We start from the raw sequence: 13,383 nt of genomic DNA, 5'->3' as shown, positions 1-13,383 counted from the left end.
CTCTATTCAAAACAAACTAAAATGTTTTAGCTGGAGTTGGGATTTTTATAAATTTCAGACCCAAATGAAATATCAGTAGTTTTTTCACACCAATGCTCTGAAGTGCTGTGTTAACCCTTCTGTCATCATCCAGCTACCTGGTCTATAGAAGCGCACATTGATAGTTACTGTAGGAATCCTCCAGAGGGTGATCAGCCAAAGTCTTAATAGAGATTAACATCAGCTGCATTAAATGGAATAATGCCATTCATGTAAGGTCATTTAGTGCTGTTCAGAAATCTGCTTCTCAGACTCATTTAGGAGGGTTGAGTTTGATTAGCATCAGAAATTGTCTGGTTCCCATTACAAGCATATGCAGACGCCACAAATCATGGGGTGCAGATGGAGAGAGCGTACACCATCTGGAGAGCTTTATAAGTAATCTTCAGCAGCTCTATATTTAGGAAGTAAATGTTAGCACTAATATTCATACTCCTTGACTTTCTGAATTAACAATTGAATCATGATGTATCTATTCAGAGCAACATTAATGCTACATAAATAGTAAAATAAAATTAAAGGAACCTTCCACAGAATTTGTATTTCTGTTCATTCAGTATTAAGATTTTGCACAGGCCTGCCAGGCAGCACAGCGAAGCAAATGATACCACTTATAGTTACATCTGTAGACTTTAAAGGGGTTAAAATGGTGGCCTTTCTCCACCCCCAGTATGAAAATTAAAAAGGAGCAGTAGACTGATGAGATCATCTGTCTTCTCATTATGCTCGCTTTTCCTCTCTGCATGTTCCTTGTCAACATATATGCATTTGTGAAATTTGTTTGTGGCAGCTTTTAAACAAGCTCAGATACTGTTGATAAAATGTCATGGAGACCACATGCCGGAAAACAGCAGAAAATAGGATACAAAGACCAAGAAGTACTCTTACTTAATGGTTTTCTGTGGTAACTGACTTGAACATTTGTGACAGCAAAAAAGGTTGAGGGGGGTTACGTGTTTATTACAGGAACGTTTTAATTTAGAAAATTATATTTTGTTCAAAACATTACTCATGGGCCCTTCTGCCACACCAAATAAGAGTGCTTTAGTTCACAATATAACAGTATCCACCACCTAACCCCTTCTTGTCACTGACAAAGTAACAGGTGGAAGTAGATGTAGTTAAAGAGTAGCAACATGCATGACTTACAGTAACTGACAAAGTTCTTCAAAGAACATTACAAGGACTGCTGCACTATTATGCTACACCTGCAAGTCTCACTTCTTGATGTTACTCTTTTCTGTAAGAAAACAAAAGAAACAAAAGTGCCACCCCATAGTGTAGCATTAAAAAATAAATTAAAATTTATTGAAAAATAGAAATGCGCGTACAAAAGTTTTCATGTGTAGGGCATGGCATGAAGGTGACTTGGAGGCCAAGGGGCAGCCAGAGAACCACCAGCCTTTGCCACTGGTCGGGGATGAAGTATGCTGAAGGTGGAGGAATCCGCTGTCATTGTAGCTGCAAACGGTGTTCAGTCTGGGACTGGAATCCCCAACATCGATGGTAGACATATGCAGGGCTAGACTATTTTGCGCCCTAGGCAAGACTAGCTACTTGCACCCCCTAAGATTTTAACCACTTGCCTCCAGGGCACTTATACCCCCTTCCTGCCCAGGCCAATTTTCAGCTTTCAGTGTTGTCACACAACAAACAAACCAAAAACAACAGAAAATTTTGAAAAAAAAACTGTTTTTTCTTTGTTTTTGTTATAAAATTTTGTAAATAAGTGCTTTTTCTCCTTCACTGATGTGCGCTAATGAGGCTGCAGTGATGGGCACTGATAGGCTGCACTGATGAGGAGGCACTGGTAGATGGCACTGATGGGCATTGACAGGCATCACTGATGGGCACTGATAGGCTGCACTGACGCGCACTGATAGGCTGCACCGACAGACGGCACTGATAGGTGGCACTGACTGTCATTGATAGGTGGCACTGACTGGCACTGATAGGTGACACTGAAAGGCAGCTCAGATGGGCACTGATATGTGGCATTGATGTGCACTGGAAGGCACTGATATGTGGCATTGATGTGGCACTGATGGGCAGTGGCAGGTGGCACTGATGGGCACTGGCAGCTGGCATTGATAGACACTGACAGGTGGCACTGCTGGGGCTACACTGATCATCAGGGCACACTGATCATCAGTGCCCTGATGATCAGTGAACATATTCCCTCTGAGGGATGCCGATTACCGGCTCTCTACTCCTCACGAGCTGTCAGCGTGACAGCTCCTGAGGAGAGAAATTCCGATAACTTGCATTTCCCTATTTACATGCGATCAGCTGTGATTGGACACAGCTGATCACATGACCGAGCTGACATCTTTGGTTCTTTCCATTGATCGGTGATCCGCTGTGTCTGAGGGACACAGCGCACCACCGATCGCTGCGCTGCGCGCCCCTGGAGCCTTTGCCCCCGTCATTACCTTATATGGCAGGCGGGAGACGGTTAAAAACAGCAGAAGATATTAAATCAACAAAACATGAAACTGCTAAATTTATTTTAATTAGCAAAAATAAGTATCATAAGATGCCACCATCACTGATAATAAAGACAAAATATATATTAACCAAATATAAATTACGTGTATTAACCAATCAGACAGAGAAAACAAAAAGAGACAAAGTTACAGAATTCCACAGTGATCAGCAGCCGCCAGCCGACTTGCACTAAGGGACTGAGTCTGAGAGGAACACTGGAAGGAGTGGCAGCTCAGCTGCTACACTGACCCCACACACCTGGCACCTTACTCTGTCCTTTCTCCCCCCCGATGCAATGATCATTCATGCCATTCCAAAACTTTAATTTTCTTCTGGTGAAGCCATTCCTTTTTTGATTTGGACATATGTTTTGGGTCGTTGTCATGCTGAAAGATGAAGTTCCTCTTCATGTTCAGCTTTCTAGCAGAAGCCTGGAAGGTTTTGTGCCAATATTGACTGGTATTTGGAACTATTGGTAATTCCCTCTACCTTGACTAAGGCCCCAGTTCCAGCTGAAGAAAAACAGCCCCAAAGCATGATGCTGCCACCACCATGCTTCACTGTGGGTATGGTTTTCTTTTGGTGATGTGCAGTGTTCTTTTTGCGCCAAACATATCATTTGGAATTATGGTAAAAAAGTTCCACCTTGGTTTCATCCGACCATAACACATTTTCCCACATGCTTTTGGGAAACGTCAGATGTGTTTTTGCAAAATTTAGCCAAAGTGTTGCTTCACGTAATTACTTTGAGTGTTATCATAACTGTCCACACACTTTGAATCTGCTTCTGGCTTGTCCCCTTGGGTTCTCGCGGAGTTGTATTTCCACAGCTTTCGGGTGAAACTCCCCTAGCGATCACAATTTGGATATAGCTGATTTATATTATACATGCATCTACTCCTGCAGAAGTGAACTAAGAGTCACGAAACGTATCAAGTTTTGGATGCAATTTTAATGCAATTATGTATTGACACATTGAAACTAGTTATTTGTTGGTCATGTGTGTTGTGCCTCATTTAAAGTCCTAGAACAAATACATTCGTTGTATGGATGTATTAAGGGATGGAGGCACTTGGTGCATCAAGTCACATTCTATTTTTGCAACATAAGAACAATAGGGTGTTACTTTCAATTGATGCTGCCAAATCATTTGACTGTGTTGAGTGTTATTACTTGTGGGAGATGCTCAGTAATTTTGGTGTAGGGCAAAAATTTGATAACATGTTACAAATAATACATTCCTCCCTTAGAGTATGGGAACTCATAAATAACTCCCTATCCCATGCTGTCTCTGTTGCAAGGGGCAGCAGGCAGGGATATCTGCCTTTTCCATCTAGTGACTGAACATCTGGACACTGGTATTAGACAGAATACCAGCATCCAGGGATTTAATAGGACAGATGGGGAAGATAAAATTGCTGTTGACGATGCAATCCTGTTTCTGAGAGATACGTCGTCTTTCTTATAACAAGTCATACGTTAAAGTGGTTCTAAAGGCTCAAAGTTTTCTTTACTTTCATACATTCTATGCAGGAAGGTAAAAACCTTCTGTGTTCAGTGACCCCCAGCCCTCCCAAACCTTACCTGACCCCTCTCCAATCAAGCAATGTGTACAACAGCCTCAGCTGTATGGGGACTCTCCCTCTTTTGGCTGAGACAGCAGTGGGAGCCAATGGGCTCAATCACAGCCAGTGAACCAGTGAGGTGAGAGCGGGGAAGGGGGGGAGTCGCATGTGTCTTATGGAAATGTAGAGCAGTGATTTGGGAGTGAGCACACAGTGGTGCCATCACAGCAAGCAGCTTTCTCTGGGGGCACTGCTTGAGGGAGAGGAGCCTGAGCGCCGGAGGGGAACCTGAAGAGGGTCAGGGCAGCTATGTGCAAAGGTAAGTATGACATATAAAAAAAAAAGCGAAGCTTTAGAATCACTTTAATGCAACACCCAGTTCCTGAGTGTGCATGGCATATTAAGAGGTTGCATCCTTTCTATATCTAGGGATCAACATATCCTCCAACCCCTGGTTGAAGGAGAAATGTATAAGCTGGTAACATCTGCCCTTAACCTTTGTCGACAATATTAACCATTTCAGTACTGGGCATTTTTACCCCATTCCTGTTCAGGTTGATTTTCAGCTTTCGGCGCTCTCAGTTTGAATGACAATTGTGTGGTCATGCAACACTGTACCCAAACTAAATTTTTATCATTTTGTTCACACAACTAGAGCTTTTTTTTGTGGTATTTAATCACCATTGGGTTTTTATTTTTTGTTTAATAAATGAACAAAAGACCAACATTTTTGAAAAAAATTAAGTTTTTCTTCGTTTCTGTTATACAATTTTGAAAATAAATAATTGTTCTTCATAAATTTAGGACAAAATGTATGCTGCTACATTTCTTTGGTGAAAATAACCCAAATTAGTGTATATTATTCAGTCTGATGGAAAGTTATAGAGTCCACAAACTATGGTATACATTTGAAATCAATCAATCGTGCTGTACTGATGGCCAATCTAATTTCTTGAGACCCAAACATGTCAGGACAGCACAGATATCCCTCAAATTACCCATTTTTGGAAAGTAGACAGTCTGTGGTATTTAGTAAGAGGCACCATGAGTTTTTTGAAGTTGTAATTTTTTTGTCAGAATTTTTTGGAAAATAAATGAAAACAGTTTTCATTTTCCATTTTTTTTTTTAACATATTGTCACCAGTGCAGTACAGCATCATGATATAACTGGTGTGGCGGTGATCAGGAACACTGACTGGTGACAGTATGAAAAAAAAAAAATATATGGGTTTTTTTTTTCAATTTTTCAATTTTTTAAAATGTATTACATCATCTTTCTTTTTTTTTTTCAATTTTTTTAAAAATACAACACTGTGACCAGAGTAATCTAATGTTACCATAGTAACATTGTATTACTCTGGGGAAGTGATTAGTTGTTTTTTTTACACAGTATGATTGCCTATAGCAGTGAATTTCTTAAGCAGTGAATTTCACTGCTTAAGACAAGCATTTAACTGAATGAAATGGATTAATTCAGTGTTTTTTGTTGTGATTAGCTGTGATTGGCCACAGCTAATCACATGACACAGAAGGGCTGTGATTGGCCCAGTCTGTATCATGTGATCACTGTGACCAGTCACAGCTAGAAACACAATTGTATACAATGGATGGTAGGAAAGGAAGCCATCCATTGTTTACAATTGTCATGTGACCTGCAACAGGTTTGTACACAGATCAGTCATTGGCTGTGTCTGATGGACACAGCCGGTGACAGATCTCGTCACAGTGTGGCCTCAATCTGGGAGGACACCATATGAAGTCTACTTGGATCAACTAGCTTGGCTGGTATTTTGCCATTGGCTGGGCGGGAACTGGTTGAAATGATACACCAGTATTGCTGCCCAAGAAATAGTTAAAAAAAAATAAGGTGGCTTTATCTTATTTGGGACAAATATCCCCTTAAATTAAACTCGAGACACTGCAACGGCCTTGGGACGAGGGAATGCTAGGAATCCTTATCTTGGCTAAGGTACCCCAACATTTTCGGGACTGGAGGACACCTTAGCTAACTGGATAATCCCAACAAGAACCTAACCTTTTTGATCCTAGGGTGGCCCACTGATGTTGGTGCTTTTGAGTCCAGTTCTTTTCTGTCATACCTGAAGCACCCTATTATTAATCTATGTGATCTTTTTTACAGGTATGAATGTTTAGTAAAAAATAAAGTATGCAGCATATATAGAAAAGATGTAACTTTTAACATCAGTGTACAATGACTAAAGGGGATGAATTTGCTAAACTTTGAATTTAACCTACCTGTAAGAGCTACAGAAGAGTCAAACGTAGTAGCACTCGGGCATGATCTGAGATTCCCCTAGGGAGAATAGTCATGTCTTGCACCTTGGTTAAAACAGGATTGCTGACATAAATTAAATGTATGCACGACATAGCAGTATAAGTGGCTGAGTGACAGGTAAAATGTCTAAGCTGGGCATATTTCCATCTTCACACATCAGTATGTCCAAAAATTGAGGTTCAGCTGGAAAGAGGGGAGTCTGTGGCCGCATCAGGAGTCAATTTATCCATCTGTGGATAAGAAGTCATATTAAAATCCCTGATTAGGATAATGTTTGCAGTGGAAAATGTGGATACCATTTGGATCACTTTAGTAAGGAAGGTCACAGAAGCCATATAGGCCCACCACTACAATGGATACATGATCAATAATAGCTTGTAGTACCACAAACCTGCCCTCAGGATCCAGATGCAGGTCCAGCAGAACAAAGGGGAGGGTCTTCTGGATAAGCAAAGTAACCCCCTTGCATAACTAGAGTGGGTAGAATGATAATAATGACCCACTCGGGGCTTTTTGAGACTAAGGACTTTACTCCCACTAAGATGTGTTTCCTGAAAAATGCACACATCAGGGTGGTATGTTTTAAGGAAATTAATTTTAATTTTAGAATTTTGGCCCTGGAAATTCCAAGAAAGTGTGGTTAGCGGAGCCATTCTGATTGAGGGGAAAATATGAAATTCTGCTGGAGAGAGCCAGCCGTCCCTAAGGACCAACAACAGGAGGTTGCAATGACATATTCTGGCTATAGGAGTCTGCAGCTTATGAAGGCTCATTCCATGTTGGCAAACAAAAGTACATTCCTTCAACTGATTACCCACTTCCTGACCGCCCTACAGCAGAAATACTGTTACAGGGCGGCACGGGTGCGCAAAATAACCTATATACATATATAAATATATGCAGCTGTCAATCACCATGTCCCGGCCGTTTATTACTCACTGGCGCCTGGGGATTACCGAGGATCTCCAACAGGGAGATGTGAAGCACACAGACACCGCCCCATAGTAAAACACTGCCAGCACACAGTTAACCCTTTGATCGCGCCTCATGTTAACCCATTTCTGCTTAGTGCCGTTAGTACAGTGTCAGTGCTTTTTTTTGTTAGCACTGATCACTGTATTGGTGTCACTGGGGATGTCAGTTACACCAAGTCAGTTCCCCCCCCCCCCCCCCCCCCCCCCGTGTCAGAATGTCCGCTGCAGTTCCTGCTATAATTCGCTGATCGCTGCCATTACTAGTAAAAAAAAAAAAAAAAAAAAATATCCCAGTATATATACTGCCATTTGTAAACGCTATAGCTTTTACGTAAAACAATTAATTTACATGTATTGAGATTTTTTTTTTTAGCAAAGACATGTAGCAGAATACATTTTGGTCTAAATTTATGACGAAATTTGATTTTTAAAAACTTTTTACTGAATATGTTTAATAGCAAAAAGTCAAAAATATAATTTTTTTACTAAAAATTGTTGGTCTTTTTTTTTAATAGCGCTAAAAATAAAAGCACAGGTGATCAAATACCACCGAAAGAAAGCTCAATTCGTGGGGAAAAAAGGACGTAAATTTAATTTTGGTGCAGCGTTGCATGACCGCGCAATTGTCAGTTAAAATAATGTAAAAAATGGCCTGGTCAGGAAACGGGGGGGGGGGGGGGGGGGAATCCTCAGGAGGGCAAGTGGTTAACTAGAGAAACAAATACAGAACAGTCCCCCACCCCTTCCCAACCTGCGCAACCTGTCAAACTGAGGTGCGTTTGGATCCCTAAACTGATCATGGTCAACAGCCAGTTGGGGTCATGAACATTAAACAAATAATGCAGTACTCAGGTTAATGCACAATGGAGATGCCACCAATGGGGCTGGGTAGTGAGAATGGCTGGGGGCACTATCTGCTAAACAGAGACAAAAAATAGTATAACAAATGCAGCGGAACTGTAGCAAGTCAGTATCAACGTTGCAGTCCACCGGAAAACAAAACATAACGCATACCACCTTTCCAGGACAGGTAGCAGCAAATCCAGCAAATGGGAGCGGGCCTCCCGTCCCTGGGCTCCCTCGCAGAGGTAGAGTTAAACAGCATAGTCATAGAACAAAGTAGAGGGTCCATCCCAGAGAATGTCTTCCATAAGAGGACCGTCCCAGAAGAAAAAATGAACACAGCACAGGGACCCAAAACAGGAGATAGTTCAGGAGGTATAACCAGTGCAGTATCCCCAACAAAAAGCTTCAACACTGTCTGTCACAGGCTGTAGGGGAAGCATGGTGAAGGCAAATATCAATGACTGGGAGGTGAGCTTTCCAGAGAACTTTACACTTTGTCCTAGATGGAAAAAGTGTCCGACTCCCTTTAACCACTTCCCGCACAGTTGCAGCAGATTTACTGTCACCGAGCGGCAGCTGCAGGCTCAGCAACATAAATAAATAGGATTAGATACAGCATGATTTTGTCAGCAGGTCCCAGCCAATGATTTTTGGACTGCTGATTGGCTCTGTCCAATCAAACAACACAGTGATCTGTGTTGTTTACAAACAACACTGGGCTCCGTACACAGAGCAGTGATCTGGCTGTTTCAGCCAGATTTGTTAGTAAAAGTAGCAAATAATACACACATTACACTTGTTATGCACCCAGTTAACCCTTTGATTGACCCTAGATTTTAACCCCTCCCAGCCAGTTTCATTAGTACAGTGACAGTGCAGAGGTTTATATCACTGTATTAGTGTGACTCTTGATGTCAGCCAGTTAGGGTACCTCCCAGCAAGGGTCTGTAAGCACCAGAATGCCCACCACACTATCACAGTCTCACTATAAATTGGTGATCACCAGCATAACCAGTATAACATCATATTCCATAAATTCCAGTATATATACCATCATTTATAGACGCTATAACTTTCACACAAACCAATTAGTATACACTTATTGGGATTTTGTTTTTACCAAAGACATGTAGCAAAATACATTTTGGTGTACATTTATGAAGAAATTAGATTTTTTTTTAATTGGATATGTTGAAAGTTGAAAATATTGTTTTTTTTCAGAATGAATGTCTTTTTTTTCCGTTAATGTATTAAAAAATAAAAACCCCAGTGGTGATTAAATGCCACCAAAAGAAAGCTATTTATGTGAAAAAAAAAGATATAAATTTAATTTGGGCACAGTCCTGCATAACTGAGCAATTGCCAGTTAAAGTAGCATAGTGCTGAATAGCAAGAAAATGCCCTTATCATGAAGGGGGTAAAACCTTCCAGAGGTCAAGTGGTTAGTCCATGGTTTCTATTTGTTTTTGGTATTAAGTACTGATGTATTCTATAGTGTTGTGCAGCAAACATTAATTCATTCACATTAGCCGCAAAGTGGAGTATTGATTTTTGATATACCTCAGCAAGCTTCTCATTCTGTTACATAAAAAAATTGAAAAAATAGGAAACATTGTTACAGCCCCAAAATTCTCTTCCTCACTCCCATTGCCCACTATCTTCACTGCGGCTCTGTGTATCGCAGAGGCATGGTGACATGGAAGTGACGGCATCAGGCAATGGTATCAAAGCCGGGGGCACACCACCTCACAGGTAAGTCTTTTAGCACTCTATTATGTCTCTTTAGAACAGGTGCAGAAAGATGGAGCAGCTAATCTAAATACAATATTTGCCTTTAGAGCAGCTGTGTTTACGACAGTTTGCATTAGGTTTAATCATGTTAAAAAATGTAGTATTAGGGGTAGACAATAGCATACTACCATCCAGCTATACATGTACAGTACATACTGGTTATATACATTTGAACAAACTTTGGGGGTCCAAATCATTTCTAGACTATGACCTCCTTTTGCTGTGTCTTCCACTATATCAAACCCTGTTTTTTTCCTGCCAAAACTATAAAACACCGTTTTATTTGTTGAAGCTATCAGCCAGGGATGTTTGGATAACACACAATGCCTATTGACTCAGTATGCTTGTCTTTTATTAACACAGTACTATTTCAAGTGTTGTTGGTTTTTTTTTTTTAAGAGAAATTTATACATCTAAAATGAAAACTACATATACATCAATATAATATAGACACTTGTCACATCATTAAATTCTGTATGTATAGCACCACTGCTTAGCAAACTTAGGATTGGAGGAATGCAAATCACACACATAATAATTAGGGATGCACAATACCAGTTTTTTTACTGGCGAGTACTTGTACTTGCTGATATCAATTACTGGTACCTTTGCGGTGCAATTTGAGCCCATGCTAAATGAATGGGCTCAAATACCACTTCAAAGAATAGCATGCTATTTGAACCAGAATGCGATGCAATTTCTGTCAGAATTGCATGCGATTTCCCTTGCTGCTCCTGTGTTAACCCAGGCTGAAGTCATTATGACAAGCCTGGGTTTACGCAGGAGCTGTGTGGGAAACCGCATGCGATTTGAACAGGTAACGCACTGCATTCCTGTTAAAATTGCATTCTATTCTTTGCAGTGTGATTTGAGCCCATACAAAATGAATGGGCTCAGATCACACTGCAAAGAATAGCATACACCGCAAAGGTATCGGTTTTTTGTATCACAGCATTTGCACGAGAACAAGTACTCGTGCAAATGCTTGGTATTGGCGCAACCCTAATAATAATACTGTTTATTATATACATACAGTATACATTGGAGCTATTGTTGGATGAATCTTCATTAGGATATTTCTCTCACAAACACCACAAATTAGGGAAACTACTACTGCCAATTTGTTTTTCAAAGGGCAGACTCTCTGGCTGTCATTACAAACCTTACTTCGCCATCTACAGAGTTAGTGACCTGGAAGAAGTTTTCAGAACCAAAGTCAGACCTATTAAACATCAACATCAGTTTACTTGCTCTAGGTTAGCAGTCCTTTATGAACTAAAATGACAATACTATGGAATGCACTTTTTAAACAAATTCACTTGTGATAGTTCTAATATTTCAGATCTCCCACATTGACACTGGGGAAAATAATTATTTGATTCCCTGCTGATTTTGTTAGCTTGCCCACTTTCAAAGTAATTAAGGGGCTATAATTTTTTATCATAGGTGTATTTTAAATGATAGAGACAGGATATCAACCAAAACTCAAGAAAAAAACACATGATAGAAATGTTATAAATTGAGTTGGAGTTCAGTGAGTAAAATAGGTATTTGATCCTCAAGCAAAACATGACTTAGTACTTGGTGGAGAAACCCTTGTTGGCAAGCACAGTGGTAAGATGTTTCTTGTAGTTGGTTACCAGGTTTGCACACATCTCAGGAGGGATTTTGGTCCACTCTTTACTTTAAGCTTTCTTGGTTGTTGCTTGGCAACTCAAAGTTTCAGCTCCCTCCATATATATTCTATAGGATTAAGGTCTGCAGACACACTAGGCCACTCCATGACCTTAATGTGCTTCTTGAGCCACTCCTTTGTTGCCTTTATTTTACAATACATGTCCCCGTCCATTGGCCCCTCAATGCGGTAAAGTCAGCCTGTACCTTTAGCAAAGAAACAGCCCCAAAGCATAATGTTTCCACTTCCGTGCTTGACTGCAGGGATGGTGTTCTTAGGGTCATAGTCGGCATTTTTCTTCCTCCAAATCGAGTTAATGCCAAAGAGCTCAATTTTCATCTCATCTGACCACAACACTTTCTCCCAATCCTCCTCTGAATAATTTACATGCTGATTGGAAAACTTCAGACGGGCCTGTACATGTTCCTTCTTGAGGAGGGGGACTTTGCAGGAGCTGCAAGATTTGGTGGTATTGTGTTACCAATGGTTTTTTTAGTGACTGTGGTCCCAACTGCCCTAAAATCATTCACAAGCTCCTCTCGTGTATTCCTGGGCTGATCCCTCACTTTTCTCGTGATCATCCTTACCCCATGAGGTGAAATTTTGCATGGAGCGCCAGACTGAAGGTGATTGATGGTTATTTTGTATTTCTTCTGTTTGTGAATAATCCCTCCAACAGTTGTCTCCTTCTCACCACACTTCTTACTGATGGTCCTGTAGCCCATTCCAGCCTTGCGCAGGTCTACAATCTTGTCCCTGACGTCCCTTGACAGCTCTTTGGTCTTGCTCAAAGGGGTGCCCAAGAAAGAGATTCTGTGGACAGGTTTCTTTTTTATACACGTAACAAGTTATTCTTTGGAGCACCTTCTTAAATTGACAGGACTAATCTGTGTACCACATGAGCACATAGCCAGTCTGTGGGAGCCAGAATTATTGGTTGGCAGGGGATCAAGTACTTATTTTACTCACTGAACTGCAGCTCAATTTATAACATTGGTATCATGCGTTTTGTCTGGATTTTTGGTTGATATTCTCTCTTTCATTTAAAATACACCTATGATAAAAATTATAGACCCTTCATTTCTTTGTAAGTGGGCAAACATACAAAATCTGCAGTGGATCAAATAATTTTCCCCACTGTATATTAGCATTTAACACACAAGGGCTGATTTATTTAACCAGAAAAATCTCAGACCACCTGTATTCAGACCATGGACATTAAATTATTTACATATTCTTAACAAGTAGTAAAGAGCTTTAAAAAAAGCCATCCCTGACCTCTGTAGCTGCTTGTACTGTGAAGTAATTGTAAACGCACCATGCAGCAGTTTTGGTGCACTTTCAGAAAGCACACCAAACCATAGGACCTAATAGAACTCTATGGGAAAGCACAGCTAGCTGAAAGCAGCCGGGAAGTCAGATCACAGCAGCCAAAAAAAAAAATGAAACCTAAAATTGCTGGAGGACAGAGCAATGGAATACATACTTGAATGTTTTTTTGTTTTTTGTAAACCAAGATTTAGTGTATCTTTAACATAAATAGTATAAAGTCATTTGCAGAAGTTTGAGGCACAATACTACAGGTTTGTTGATTTTTTGGGTTAAGTTACCACATCATTTGAAAGGAAAAAACATACTTTTTTAAAATTGATTTTTACAATCCGTTTTCACATCTACTATGCAGGGAGCTGTGATATGAGAGAAAATGCA

The 13,383-nt window shown here is 40.4% G+C and overlaps 1 protein-coding gene across 1 annotated transcript in view; it reads left to right on the top strand.

Moving 5' to 3' along the window:
* The window catches only part of CHLSN (cholesin), a 523,051-nt gene that overhangs the window by 163,088 nt on the left and 346,580 nt on the right, over positions 1-13,383 (top strand). The window lies entirely within an intron of this gene.

Source organism: Staurois parvus, unplaced genomic scaffold (genome assembly GCF_062004578.1).
Source record: "Staurois parvus isolate SC_StPar_1 unplaced genomic scaffold, SC_StPar_1.0 ptg000018l, whole genome shotgun sequence".
In the NCBI taxonomy this organism is placed as follows: Eukaryota; Metazoa; Chordata; class Amphibia; order Anura; family Ranidae; genus Staurois; species Staurois parvus.
Note: the sequence above shows the minus strand (reverse complement) of the source record. Positions and strands in the feature narration are given on the sequence as shown.